Raw genomic sequence first — 14,887 nt, forward strand, 5'->3', positions numbered from 1 at the left:
GGAGGAGCCCGACTCCCGTAGGAGTCCGGGCGGAGCCGTTCTGCTGTCGATGGAGGAGCCCGGCTCCCGTAGGAGTCCGGGCGGAGCCGTTCTGCTGAGGATGGAGGAGCCCGGCTCCCGTAGGAGTCCGAGCGGAGCCGTTCTGCTGTCGATGGAGGAGCCCAGCTCCCGTAGGAGTCCAGGCGGAGCCGTTCTGCTGTCGATGGAGGAGCCCGGCTCCCGTAGGAGTTCGGACGGAGCCGTTCTGCTGAGGATGGAGGAGCCCGGCTCCCGTAGGAGTCCGGGCGGAGCCGTTCTGCTGTCGATGGAGGAGCCCGGCTCCCGTAGGAGTCTGGGCGAAGCCGTTCTGCTGAGGATGGAGGAGCCCGGCTCCCGTAGGAGTCCGGGCGGAGCCGTTCTGCTGTCGATGGAGGAGCCCGACTCCCGTAGGAGTCCGGGCGGAGCCGTTCTGCTGAGGATGGAGGAGCCCGGCTCCCGTAGGAGTCCGGGCGGAGCCGTTCTGCTGAGGATTTCGGCTGCGGGTGTTTTATACCCAACATATATATTTCAAACTTTATCAAATAAATATTAATCATATATTTTTTAAATGGATATATTGTTGAGGAGGTGTATGTTAAACAACAATCCAATTTGAAAATCATGCATTTCTAAATCATATTTTTAAACTAAATAAGGCTCTTCTTAATTTTGATGAAACTTTTGCTCCTATTGTTAGATTGAAAGCTATTAGATTACTACTTGCATTGGTATGCTACATGAATTTCAAATTTTATCAAATAGATATTAAAAATATATTTTTAAATAGATATATTGTTGAGGAGGTGGATGTTGAACAACAATCTAATTTAAAAATCATACTTTTTTAAATCATATTTTTAAACTAAATAAGATATTATATAGATTAAAATAAGCATCTCATGCATGGTATGAAAGATTACGTAATAAATTTCTTCTTCAAAATAATTTTATAAGAGAAAATATAGACACTACTTTATTTTTTAAAAAAAAATAATAACTTATTAGTAGTATAAATTTATGTAGATGACATTATATTCGGTGCTACTAATGAATTTTTTTATCAAGAATTTGCAAGTTAATGCAGAAGTTTGAGATAAGCTTAATAGGAGAGCTAAACTTTTTTTTTGGACTCTAAATCAAATAAACTAAAGAAAAAATCTTCATCAAGCAAACCAAATACACCAAAGAAATACTCAAAATATTTGGCATGAAAAATAATAGACAAATTGGAACACGATTGAGTCCCTTTTCTAAGCTTAACAAGGATAAAAATGGTAAGAGTATCGATGCTAAACTTCATCAAGGTATGTTTGGATCTTTATTTTATTACGTTATGGCAAGTAGATCTAATATAATATTTAGAGTATTTATGTATGTCATATCAGTCTAATCCTAAAGAATCTTATTTATTTATTATTAAAATGATACTTAGATATCTAGTTGGTACATTGATGTTGGTTTATATTCTAAACATTCTTCTACAGAATTAATTGGATATTCTAATACTAATTTTGCTGGTTATAAACTATATAAAAAAATACTATTAAAATTTATCAATTTTTAGGGGTTAACTTAATCTCTTGATTTAGTAAAAGCAAAATTCGATAGTATTATCAACAATTGAAGCTGAATATATTGCAGTCAAAAGTTGTTGTATACAAATCTTATAGATTAAGCAACAACTAAAGGATTATGATATCAAACTAAACGAAATTTTCATAAGATGTGATAATACACTAATGCTATAAACTAATCATTTTTTATATTTTTTGGCCTTACTTTAAGATATGTGTGGCTGGGTTGGATATCACATTTTGCCCCTTAAAAAAAATTCATCCTTGAAATTTTTCTTATTCAAATCTTCAAAATTTAAAGTTACTTCTAACTCAAGTCAATTCCAAAAATAACACTTTTATCATAATATGCTTTTACTAGACACTTTGATTCAAATCCATCAATGCACTCATGTCAAATCTAAGTTTCTAAGTTATTATCCCCAATGTCCCTAGTGTATACCTACCTACACTCATTATATATCTGATTCTATATATCATAATTCATCAACTTATACTCTAATACTATATGAATTATCATGCCTCTGATTCGAGATCGTGAACAATAAATTATGACAATCATCGTATACTTATAAAGAACTCTCTCCACAAACATACAAGATATCTCATCATGATATCATAAAGTAATAATAAAAAAAATTTTAAATAATTAATGTTTAATTTTAATTCAAAAAACTAAATCAAATATCTTATAAAATAATATTTCATAGTTTTTCATCAACTGCAATAAATCTTAATCAAAAATAGATACATTAAATTCTGCTTCTAGTTCACTCTCCCATATTGAAGCTCCAAGTCAAATTAGTCCTTTGAATCTATAAAAATAGTAAAATATAGAGTAATTAGCTATACAGTTTAGTAAGCAATGTATACTTTATCTAGATAAAATCAATAATAATAATATATTAAAAATAAGTATGGAAAGTGCATCAATTCAAATATACAATATTAATCAAAATAAGATTCATATAAATTTATTTTTATTCATAAATCAATTTCTTTCATAACATTATGTTCATCTTAACAGTTATGAACTAAATCAAAGTGCCACTGCATCACTCCCAATGGTAATGTATTAAAGTACCATCAGACAAACTCCACTTGTAAGATATCAAAATACCAGCATACAATCTCCACTGACGGGATATCCAAGTAACAATGGCAACCCCCACTAACAAGGTATCAAAAAAGCAGTGCATATTCCTACTGGTAAGATATCAAAATACCAACACACAACCCTCGCTAGTAGAGTTTGAAATATCAATAAACAATCTCCACTAGCAGGATATCGAAATATCAACACATAACCCCCACCAATAGGATTCAATATATAGTCAGGCTGCGAGTCAAAATCTATCTCAAATTAAAATACTATTTTATATTTTAATTTGAAAAGTTCATAAATCTTACGATATCAAAATCAATCGGACAATCCATATCAAATTCAAAATATTCGATCATAAATCATTTAATATTTCATAAAAGAGCATATTTTTTAACTCAAAATATCATGCATTAGATTCATAAATCATTCATAATTCAATATAAAAAATATTTTATAATTCATCGATAAATCTAAAAAAAATGAAGCATTATTTATGTCATATATACTCCAACAAATCCACATAATTCTAGATATTTCTTTTCAAAATCTTTAGTTCATAGATCATCTCACAGTATCCCACTAACAGACATCTACAACCTATATAGGATTAATCCAATAATTAGAAAGGATATGAATAATTAAAAAAGATATGATTGATAGGTAGCCACATCCAATGTGTGGAGAAATTCAGTGCAGGGGTAAAATGATAATTTTAAAATTTTTTAAAATTATGATTTTATAGCGAAAAAATATTAATTAATATAATTAATTAACATAAATTTACCTACACTAGATCTAAATATGATATATAGCATGCATTCATTTAAATTTGAATTTCAAATTCAAACAGTAAACACTTTACTGTAATGTGTTCAGAACACAATACCTTTGTGCGGGTAGTAGATCATCGCAATCTGATCACCGTCGGGAGAGTCTGATCATCATGATGCAGTCACACAGCGTGTCTGACCTCTATGGATCATCCACATGAAGCTCCCGATCTGATCGACCCCTCACGAGTGCTAGCTCGTTGTAGAGCCCTTTTGACGTCCGATGTTGATCGAACTTCTTCGATCGATGTCTGTCGATTCTTCGGACATTCTGAATCATCAACAGATGTGCTTGAGAGGATGTTGAAGATCTTTCTGAGATTTTATGAGCTCACGACACTCGTAGCTCACTTTCTCACTTTCTGAACCCCAGGCTAAAACTCTAGGGTACTCACCGAAAATCTTGCACTCATTTTTTTTTTTTCTTTCTTTTTCTCTTGGAAGGATATGGACTTTCTTCTCACGCACAAGACTTCTCACACCCCAAAATTTTTCTCCAAAAATCTTCTTCTTGCATGCCCCACTCTTCTCCTCCTTTTATAACCATGTCAAACATCTTATCCAAAAGAAAGGATAAAGATGAGCAATTACACATTTGAATTCAAATCAAATTTTGAATTCAAATGGACACCAACTCATCCCTTATCCACTAAAGGCGTGAGGCATGGCTTAAATTGTGCATAGAGTGATTTTATGAGAAACTTTTTCTCATGTAATAAATGGGGCGTAAAAAAGGGATAAGGTGCAAACATTGATTGCCCATTCAAATTCAAACTTTATTTTGAATTTGAATGGCCAACCAATCATTCTTATCCATTCATATGGCATATTAAAGTGGGGCGTGGAGAGGGCTTGGCATGAGGAAATAATTCATGAGAAGTTTCTTCTCATGAATTCAAATGGGTGCAATGGAAGTGAGGTGGCGCATGGAGATTGGGTCAAGGTGGTTTAATTATTTAAACCAACCTAATTGAACCAAATAAGTTAGGTCCAATTAGACTAATTTAAATTCAACTAAATTAGGCTTAATTAGGCTCAATAAAATCCTAATCAAATCAGGAATTAATTAAGCCCAACCCCTGATCAAATCAGGGACCAAACTATCTCGACGATTAGGTCAACTCTTAACCTAATCGGGTCAAACCCAACTAAATCCAATTCAATTGGACTTGATCTAAAAATAATTACTCAATCAAATTGAGTTAATTAGTGATCAAATCACTAATTAAACCTCTCATAAAAACTGAGTCCAAATCTGATGGGCAATCGGGCATCAGAATTCATCGATATGTAACCCTGATCGAAAAGTCCCAACCAGTAGGACTCATGACCCCGGTACCCATAATGTGTGGAACTCGTGATCAGAGAATTCTGATTCTCGATCACTGAGTTCCAAACATGAAAAATTCTACACCAGCCATCAGATCAGATAGGAACCTCTAATGTGTGTGACCCCGCAAGTTCGAATCTAAGCTGGTAGCACAGGAACCAATTTCTGTACTAATCGAAGTGACCATCTAGTAATGGTATCCGATGTCCGGATAGGTCGAATAGTCACAATCGCAACACTCAGAACCTATATGAAAATGGTTACTGTATAAATCATCCTTTTGACCCCTGTGTTTAGGATGACTCAGGTTAAACTGTCAACCCTGATCAGATCATCCGAATCGTGCTCAACTCAAACAGTCCTGTGACTCCTCACAAGGACTACCCTGACCAAGATTTTGCTAAATTGAAACACGACTGTACACAGCTCCTAAACTGGAGTGGTCAATCCCATCTTGACACACGCACTGACAAGTCAAGTACTTGACTACACCCAGCAGCCTTCTGTCACTGAATTAAAAATTTAGGTAGTCCAGTGCCTAAGTGCAGTGAGTTGCTTGCAAGTCACCGTGGCGGTCTCAGGTCGGAGGGATATTTATACCCATATTCCATCGGAGCAAATCTTGATAGCAGAAATAGCTTCGAAGTCGGTCACATTCAGTGCAGATGTACCCTTACATCTCACCTGTATGCCATACCAGTGTCTCAACATTCATTGGTTAAGAGGACAACCAACCTATATGGCACACAATGACCTATGCTTGATAAACATTGTCGTCCTTGGTAACAACGTATCATTTGGTCGCAAACAGATTTAAAGACTAAATGATAAATCCTCCTTTGTCGAGTCTAAATAGTCCTAAGGACTTCACCACAATATAAGAGTTCATTAGAAGATGAAACATTTTGTGATGAAAAACATCAAAATAATTTTTATTAATTCATAATTCATGTACATATACAAAAATAAGCACAACCGTCAACAGACTGACGATTGACTTTGGGATACTATTCCCAACAATCTCCCACTTGGCCTAAAGCCAATCGGTGCAGTATCTAATACCCATCTTCGACTTGTAGTTGTCGAACTCCTTCACCACAATGGCTTTAGTGAATGGGTCAGCCAGGTTCTCTTTTTCGTCGATCTTCTGAAGATCGACGTCACCTCGAGCCATAATTTTTCGGATGAGATGGTAGCGGCGTAGAATATGCTTCGTCCGTTGGTGTGCCTTTGGTTCCTTCGCCTGAGCAATGGCTCCAGAGCTGTCACAATAGAGCAAAACTAGACCAACAAGGGAGGGTGCTACTTCGAGCTCGGTGATGAATTTTCTCAGCCACACCGCTTCTTTGGCAGCATCTGATGCAGCGACATACTCTGCCTCACAAACTGAATCAGCCACTGTGTGCTGCTTGGATCTTTTCCAGCAGATAGCCCCACCATTAAGGGTAAAAATAAATCCCGACACATTTTTGTTGTCATCGTGATTAGACTGGAAATTAGAGTCTGTAAACCCTATAAGTCTCAAGTCTGATTCACCATAAACAAGCTACTGGTCCTTAGTATTTCTTAAATACTTCAAGATGGTTTTAACAATCTTCCAGTGATTCTCTCCTGGATCAGATTGGTATCTACTCACTACCCCTAGTGAATATTCCACATCTGGTCGTGTACATGTCATGACGTACATGATAGATCCCACTGCCGAAGCATATGGAATCCTACCCATACGCTCTCTCTCTTGAGGTGTTATCGGACAATCCCTCTTTGAGAGAGAAATTCTATGACCGATGAGAAGATAGCCTTTCTTGAAATTCTCTATGCTGAACCTCTTCAGCATAGTATCAATGTACGTGGACTAAGATAAATCAAGCAACCTTTTAGATCTATCCTTATAGATCCTCATCCCTAGGATGTAGGAAGCTTCTCCCAGATCCTTCATGGAGAACTGTGACGACAGCCAAATCTTTATTCCCTGTAATGCAGGGATATCATTTTCGATTAAGAGAATGTCATCCACATACAATACAAGAAATACTACTACTGGACCATTAGCCCACTTATAAATGCAGGGCTCTTCTCTGTTCTTAACGAAACCATACGTCTTGATCGTTTTATCAAAATGTATGTTCTAACTCCGTGATGCCTGCTTAAGTCCATAAATGGACCTCTGTAGCCTGCACACCTTAGACTCATCTATGGACGTGAATCCTTCAGATTGTATCATATACACCTCTTCGTCCAGCTCTCCATTTAGGAAAGCTATCTTTACATCCATCTGTCAGATTTCATAGTCCAGATGGGCAGCTATCGCAAACATAATCCGAATGGATTTGAGCATTGCCATAGGAGAAAATATCTCATCATAATCTATACCATAACGTTGACGATATCCCTTGGCAACCAGATGGGCTTTATAGGTTTCCACATTTCCGTCTGTGCCCCTCTTCCTCTTGAAGACCCACTTACACCCTATGGATTTTACTCCTTCGGATGGATCAATCAATGTCCACACATCGTTGACCTTCATGGACTCCATTTCGGATTTCATGGCCTCTAGCCATTTCTCAGAGTCGGGTCTTTGCATTACATCCATGTAGGTGATTAGATCCTCATCATTTTCATCAAGTTCGATAGGATCGTCATCCCAGATCAAGAAACCATAGTATCTGTCCAGTTGACGTGTACTCTACCAGATCGCCTTAAGGGTGCTTGAACAATGGGCTCCGGATCTAATCTAATCAAATCCGGTTCAGGTTCAGCAACTTGTGTCGGTTTTTCCACCTGTCGAACTTCGTCAAGTTTGACCTTGAGGCAACAGTCCCTTCACCAAAGAACTCCTTTTCCAAAAAGATTGCCTTAAGGCTGACAAACACTTTTTGCTCATCAGCTAAGTAGAAGTAATACCCTTTGGTCTCTTTTAGGTACCCTATAAAATTACACTTGTCAGACCTAGGTCCAAGCTTGTCCATAATTAAATGTTTAACATAACTCGGGCACCCCCAAATCCTAAGGTGCGAGAGTACTGGCTTACGTCCTATCCATATCTCATATGGCATTTTGGTTACAGACTTACTCGAAACTCTATTTAGAAGGTAACAAACCGATTCGAGTGCATATCCCCAGAGGGAGATCGACAGACCAGCAAACCCCATCATGGATTGAACCATGTCCAACAAGGTCTGATTCCTCCTTTCAGATACACCATTATGTTGTGGTGTTCCAAGAGGGTCCACTGAGAGAGAATCCCATTCTCCCCAAGATATGTCAGAAAATCATTGGAAAGGTATTCACTCCTCGATCAGATCGAAGAGTTTTAATACACTTTTCAGTTTATTTTTCTACCTCATTTCGGAATAGTTTGAACATTTCAAACGACTCCGACATATGCTTCATTAAATACACATATCCATACCTCGATAGGTCATCTGTGAAGGTTAGAAGTAGAAATATCCACCTCTTGCACTTGAGCTCATGGGTCCACATACATCAGAATGTACCAGAGCCAAGAGTTCACTAGCTCGCTCACCTTTTCCAGTAAAAGGTGACTTGGTCATTTTACCAAGAAGACAGGACTCACAGGTTGGAAGTGATTCACAATCACCTACTTCAAGAATTCCTTCTTGAGCCAACCTGTTTATCCTATTCTTATTGATATAACCTAGCCTACAGTACCAAAGGTAGACTTCTGACACATTATCTATTCTAGGACGTTTACCAGAGGTTTGAACCACATTAACAGGTTGTGATAGAAAGTAAATTCTATTATTAAGTTGTCCAACAAACATTGTAACACCATTCAAAATGATATTGCAAATATTTTTTTTATTAAAAATTGAAACCATTCATGGCCAAAAGGCCTACAGAAATAATATTTAATAAAAAGCTTGGACAATAGTGACATTCACTCAGAATTACGTGTCGAGAATTGATTACAAGGTTCATGATTTCTAATGCTAGAACTGAAACTTTGCTTCCATCTCCAACGTTCAGGAACCTCTCGCCTTCATCAATCTCCTACTGACCTGCAAACCCTGCATTGAATTGCAAATATGATAAGGGCTTCCGGTATTCAATACCCAGGCAGTAGTATCACAAATAAAAAAGTTGCAAGGTGTTATCATATAAGTACCTTGCTTCTTCTTTGGCCTGTTCGGGTCCAGGGAGGCAATGTATAGAGGACAGTTCCTCTTTCAGTACCCTGCTTCTTACAAAAAAAGCACTCCGCCTGGCTCTGATCAGGCTTGCGCTTCTTGGTCTGACCCTGTGCAGACATCCCAGCATGCAGCTGCACCTTCTTATTCTTCTTCTTCTTGTTCTTCTTCTTCCCTTTCTTAAAGGGTTGACGACCAGAAGAAAACCCTCCCACAACATTCATCGACTCCTTATGGAGCTGGTGATCCTTCTCAAAGTTCTGCAGCAACCCCAACAAGCCGTGGTAGTTCACTGCAGCCTTTGTCATCTGAAAATGAGTAAGGAAGGGGAGGAAGGACTTGGGCAATGAATTAAGGATTGCATCCTTATCGAGCTGCTCGTGCAAGGAAAAGCCCAATTTACTTAGGCGCTCAATCATTTCGATCATGTACAGTACATGATCAGTGACTGAGGCTCCATCCCTCATCCGAGCATTGAAAATGGCACAACTAGTTTTGTGCCTTTCAACGTCGTCAGGCATGCCAAAGGAGTCATTCAACATTTGAAGCATCTCCTATGGCTGGGCGTTCTCGAACCTATGGCTGAACTCATCATTCATTACCGCCAGCATAATGCACCGAACGGTGGTGCGGTCATTGAGCCACTTCTGATAAGTGTCTCGTACCGTCCCTCTAACGTTCGGGGCTGGCTCCTCAGGTGTCGGATCCGTTACTACATAAAGGATCCGCTCATGCTCAAAGATGATTTTTAATTTTCGATACCAGCAATCGAAATTAGGTCCCATGAGCTTGTCATTATCTAATAATGACCGGAGGGACAGGGTAGTGGCCATAGCTGCATAAAGGAAAATCAGACCTCTATTAGTACATAAATTATAAATACTAAAGACTTGGACTTTAGTCTAAAGTTTCTCCCAGTATTTTTACGAACTGGTAGCCTCAACCTCCAATTCGAGGGATTACTTTAATTCCTTAGTGGGTACTAAAATCCATACAGATTACACACGAGCCCAATTTTGGTTGGTCAATCCATGTGCATCTATGGGTAGGTTCATAACCAATTGTTTCTCTAAACAACTTCTAGTAATTGATTTTGCCCCAGAACCTAATCAGTAGGCTTTGGCCTCCACTGAAAAGATCTGGTTAGGTCCAACCATTAACATGATTTGATTCAGTGAATCAGACCAATAAATGATCAGGCCCGACTTTGGTCGGCCAACCTGACCACCATCAGAAAGACTCAAATCAAATTATCATATTATGAATGATAATTCCATTAGTCAATAAGCACCAGGCCTTTGGGCCTCCAATGATTATTAAACTAATGGACTCATTATCACTCACTTAATGGGAGGCTATGACTTAGTTATCAATATAACTTAATCATTTTTAGGGACCTAATATTTTTGAAGATTTTATTAAAGGATAGATGAGAAAAAAATATCCAGCCAATTTCAATCCTCCCACTGACTTCATCAAGTCAGATTAAAAAAAAAGATTTAATTAAAGCTGGCATTAGGAGTACCTAAATCAGTCAAACTGATTTACCTAATGACATGGGTGAGCCCTAATCACCAAGTGATCTAATCAAAATCTAATTCACCAGGTTGGCCAGGTAAGTGAGATCAGTGGTGAGGATAAGCCATTAACTCGTCAGAGATCGAATCACTGCGAGTAGCTCCCGCTTAAAAATCACTGGTCAAACTGCCAAACTTACCTTAGACACCAACCAGTTTATTAGTTTTAATTTGATCAACTTAGTAAATAGGGTTCCACCGTGTAGCCATGAATTAAGTCCATCTTGGTCTAGTTAAAGACATGGACCCATTCAACTACAACTATTGGAGTTGAGTCTAGAGTATCCTTGACCTAATCTAATTCAACTTTTGATTAGATTTGACCAATTACTCTAATTTAGTCCATTTCTTTAAGCTAACCTTAGGTCTAACCCAATTATGGACCTAATCCATCTAACCCATTGACCCACAAGTTTATGCAATTGTCTTAGGTCTTAATTCACAATTCTAGACCTACTAGACAACACTTAATTCTTTTAATTAAGTATTTGGGCTGATGGGTCAGGGTTTGATATTTTGAAAATAATTTTCAAATTTGAAAGATTTTATTTTCTGTTCACCAAATATGTTGACTCATTTCACAAATAGATCAGCACATTTCATAAATAGCAATCCTATTGCTAATTACATAACAGAAAATAACTCAATCAAAATAAATCATGAATATTCCTTTAGATCTAATCTAACACATTCATGATAAATATCATAATTGAACCTTTACAATTAATTTCTTTCGCTGCTTCATCTGCATGGGATATAATTACAGCGGCACCCCTACCGCCATAGGAGACCCCATCGAATGGGAGGAGAGGACCTTTAAACCCTACTTTTCTCCTATGACCGGACGACCATGGCAACCAACCTAATTCGATTACTTGCTACTTGGATCACATATATCTAAATATACTAATTTTAAAATTTAAATTTTAAATTTTGAATTTTGAATTTCAAACAATTTTCAAATTTTTGAATTTTTGAATTTCAAATTTTGAATTTTAAATTTTGAATTTTAAATTTGAAATTTCAAATTTTGAATTTTGAATTTTAAATTTTAAATTTTAAATTTTAAATTTTAAATTTTAAATTTTAAATTTTAAATTTTTGAATTTTGAATTTCGAACAACTTTCAAAATTTAAATTTTAAATTTTGAATTTCAAATTTCAAATTTAAACTTTTAGATTACAACTTAATCTATGCATGCAAATATATATATCATATCTAAGAACCTGCTTTGATACCATGTGCAGGGAAATTTAATGCAGGGGTAAAATGATAATTTTAAAACTTTTTCAAAATTATGATTTTACAGTGAAAAAATATTAATTAATCTAATTAATTAATATAAATTTATCCTACACTAAGATCTAAATATGATATATAGCCTGTATTTATTTAAATTTGAATTTCAAATTCAAACAGTAAACACTTTACTGTAATGTGTTCAGAACATAATACCTTTGTGCGGGTAGTAGATCACCGCAATCTGATTACCGTCGAAAAAGTTTGATCATCGTGACACAGCCACACAGCATGTCTGGCCTCTGTAGATTGTCCACATGAAGCTTCCAGTTTGATCGACTCCTCACGAGTGCTAGCTCGTTGTAGAGCCCTTTTGACGGCCGATGCTGATCGAACTCCTTCGATCGATGTCTGTCGATTCTTCGGATACTTCGGATCGTCAACAGACGTGCTTGAGAAGATGTTAAAGATCTCCCTGAGATTTTGTGGGCTCACGACACTTGTAGCTCACTTTCTTACTTTCCGAACCACAGGCTAAAACTCTAAGGAACTCACCGAAACCTTGCACCCACTTTTCTTTCTTTTCTTTCTTTTTTTTTTGGAAGGATATGGACTTTTTTCTCACGCACAAGACTTCTCACGCCCCAAAATTTTTCTCCAAAAATCTTATTCTTGCATGCCCCACTCTTCTCCTCCTTTTATAACCACATCAAACGTCTTATCCAAAAGAAAGGATAAAGATGAGTAATTGCACATTTGAATTCAAATCAAATTTTAAATTCAAATGGACACCAACTCATCCCTTATCCACTAAAGGTGTGAGGCATGGCTTAAATTATGCATGGAGTGATTTCATGAGAAATCTTTTCTCATGTAATAAATAGGGCGTAAAAAAAAGAATAAGGTGCAAAGATTGATTGCCCATTCAAATTCAAACTTTATTTTGAATTTGAATGGCCAACCAATCATCCTTATCCATTCATATGGCACATTAAAGTGGGGCATGGAGAGGGCTTGGCGTGAGAAAATAATTCATGAGAAATTTTTTCTCATGAATTCAAATGGGTGCAATGAAGTGAGGTGGCGCATGGAGATTGGGTCAAGGTGGTTTAATTATTTAAACCAACCTAATTGAACCTAATAAGTTAGGTCCAATTAGACTAATTTAAACCCAATTAAATTAGGCTTAATTAGGCTCAATAAAATTCTAATCAAATCAGAAATTGATTAAGCCCAACCCCTGATCAAATCAGGGACCAAACCATCTCGACGATTAGGTCAACTCTTAACCTAATCGGGTCAAACCCAACTGAATCCAATTCAATTGGACTTGATCCAAAAATAATTATTCAATCAAATTGAGTTAATTAGCGATCAAATCACTAATTAAACCTCTCATAAATATTAAGTCCAAATCTGATGAGCAATCGGGCATCAGAATTCATCGATATGTAATCCTGATCGAAAAGTCCCAACCAGTGGGACTCATGACCCTGATACCCATAATGTGTGGAACTCGTGATCAAAGAATCCTGATTCTCGATCACTGAGTCCCAAACATGAAGGATTCTACACCAGCCATCAGATCAGATAGGAACCTCTAATGTGTGTGACCCGCAGGTTCGAACCTAAGCTGATAGCACAGGAACCAATTTCTGTACTAATCGAAGTGACCATCTAGCAATGGTATCCGACGTTCGGATAGGTTGAATAGTTGCAATCGCAACACTCAGAACCTACATGAATATGGTTACTGTATAATTCATCCTTTTGACCCCTGTGTTTAGGACGACTCAGGGTTAAACTGTCAACCCTGATCAGATCATCCGAATCGTGCTCAACTCAAACAGTCCTGTGACTCCTCACAAGGACTACCCTGGCCAAGATTTTGCTAAATTGAAACACGACTGTACACAGCTCCTAAACTGGAGTGGTCAATCCCATCTTGACACACGCACTGACAAGTCAAGTACTTGACTACACCCAGCAGCCTTCCGTCACTGAATTAAAAATTTAGGTAGTCCAGTGCCTAAGTGCAGTGAGTTGTTTGCAAGTCACCGTGGCGGTCTCAGGTCGGAGGGATATTTATATCCATATTCCATCGGAGCAAATCTTGACAGCAGAAATAGCTCCGGAGTCAGTCACGTTCAGTGTAGATGTACCCTTACATCTCACCTGTATGCCATACCAGTGTCTCCACACTCATTGGTTAAGAGGACAACCAACCTATATAGCACACAATGACTGCTTGATAAACGTTGTCGTCTTTGGTAACAACGTATCATTTGGTCGCGAATAAATTTAAGGACTAAACGACAACTCCTCCTTTGTCGAGTCTAAATAGTCCTAAGGACTTCACCACAACATAGGAGTTCATTAGAAAATGAAATATTTTATGATGAAAAATATTAAAATAATTTTTATTAATTCATAATTCATGTACATATATAAAAATGAGCACAACCGTCAACAGGCTGACGATTGGCTTTGGGATACTATTCCCAACACAATGTCCATATTGGTCTAGTTATAATAACTTTATTTGATTAAGATCAAACTAAGATATAGATGATTCAATATAGATCAAGTATGATCAAACCAATAGTATCCAACTAGAGTCAAAGTAGAAATTGATACATCATCCAACGATCAAAAGTCAGTTCAATCAAATTATTTTATTTAATCATGTTCCCTTAAGATACAAAGATACGATAGAGACCAATGCAAACTAGATCCCGTGATGCTTGATAAAGACTCAAGTAGTACAGATATACTGTCTGACCAGTAGGACAGCTCAAAGTCTCTCTATTAGATCAATCTTAAAGTGATAAACTTCATAAAGAGATATATAATTCTAGAGAGAGAAAATGAGATTTTCTAGAAAAAAAACTATAGAGGGAAAATGGAAAGAGAGAAGAAAGTGAGAGGAAGATGGAAGAGAGAGAGAAACTCTCTCCTTTTTTTTTCTTTTTCCTTTTCTTTCTTTTCTCTTTTTCTTCTTTTCTTTTTTTTTTTCTTTTCTTTTCTTTTCCTCTCTTGTTTTTGGTTCCACATTGTATTGT

The sequence above is a fragment of the Elaeis guineensis genome, chromosome 8 (assembly GCF_000442705.2).
Source record: "Elaeis guineensis isolate ETL-2024a chromosome 8, EG11, whole genome shotgun sequence".
Lineage (NCBI taxonomy): Eukaryota > Viridiplantae > Streptophyta > Magnoliopsida > Arecales > Arecaceae > Elaeis > Elaeis guineensis.